Source organism: Dermacentor andersoni, unplaced genomic scaffold (assembly GCF_023375885.2).
Source record: "Dermacentor andersoni unplaced genomic scaffold, qqDerAnde1_hic_scaffold ctg00000051.1, whole genome shotgun sequence".
NCBI lineage: Eukaryota > Metazoa > Arthropoda > Arachnida > Ixodida > Ixodidae > Dermacentor > Dermacentor andersoni.
In genome coordinates, this window is record NW_027314764.1 from 767,656 (window position 1) to 769,404 (window position 1,749).

A 1,749-nucleotide genomic window follows, 5' to 3' on the forward strand; every position below is an offset into this window, starting at 1 on the left:
ACCCAACCTAACCTAACCTAACCTAACCTAACATCTAATCTAATCTAACATCTAACATTTAACCTAACATCTAATCCTTACCTAACCTAACCTAACCTAACCTAACCTAACGTCTAATCTAGTCTAACATCGAACATCTAACTTCCCATTTAATATAATCTAACATCTAACATCTAACCTAACCTAACCTAACCTAACCTAACCTAACCTAACGTAACCTAAACTAACCTAACCTAACCTAACCTAACCTAACCTAACGTAACCTAACCTAACCTAACCTAACCTAACCTAAACTAACCTAACCTAACCTAACCTAACCTAACCTAACAACCTAACCTAACCTAATCTAACCTAACGTCTAATCTAGTCTAACATCGAACATCTAACTTCCCATTTAATATATTCTAACATCTAACCTAACCTAACCTAACCTCACCTCACCTAACCTAACCTAACCTAACCTAACCCAACCTAACCTAACCTAACCTAACATCTAATCTAATCTAACATCTAACATCTAACCTAACATCTAATCCTAACCTAACCAAACCTAACCTAACCTAAACTAACCTAACCTAACCTAACGTCTAATCTAGTCTAACATCGAACATCTAACTTCCCATTTAATATAATCTAACATCTAACATCTAACCTAACCTAACCTAACCTAACATAACCTAACCTAACCTAACCTAACCTCACCTCACCTAACCTAACCTAACCTAACCTAACCTAACCTGACCTAACCTAACCTAACCTAACCTAACGTCTTATCTAGTCTAACATCGAACATCTAACTTCCCATCTAATATAATCCAACATCTAACATCTAACCTAACCTAACCTAACCTAACCTAACATACCCTAACCTAACCTAACCTAACCTAACCTCACCTCACCTAACCTAACCTAACATCTAATCTAATCTAACATCTAACATCTAACCTAACATCTCATCCTAACCTAACCTAACCTAACCTAACCTAACCTAACCTAACGTCTAATCTAGTCTAACATCGAACATCTAACTTCCCATTTATTATAATCTAACATCTAACCTAACCTAACCTAACCTAACCTAATATAACCTAACCTAACCTAACCTAACCTCACCTCACCTAACCTAACCTAACCTAACTTAACCCAACCTAACCTAACCTAACCTAACCTAACATCTAATCTAATCTAACATCTAACGTAACATCTAATCCTAAACTAACCTAACCTAACATCTAATCTATTCTAACATATAACATCTAACTTAACATCTAATCTAATCTAACATCTAACACCTAACCTAACCTAACCTAACCTGACCTAACCTAACCTAACCTAACCTAACCTAACCTAACCTAACCTAACCTAACCTAACCCAACCTAACCTAACGTAACCTAACCTAACATCTAATCTAATCTAACATCTAACATCTAACGTAACATCTAATCCTAAACTAACATAACCTAACCTAACCTAACATCTAATCTAATCTAACATCTAACATCTAACTTAACATCTAATCTAATCTAGCGTCTAACACCTAACCTAACCTAACCTAACCTAACCTAACCTAACCTAACCTAACCTAACCTAACCTAACCTAACCCAACCTAACCTAACGTAACCTAACCTAACATCTAATCTAATCTAACATCTAACATCTAACGTAACATCTAATCCTAAACTAACATAACCTAACCTAACCTAACATCTAATCTAATCTAACATCTAACATCTAACTTAACATCTAA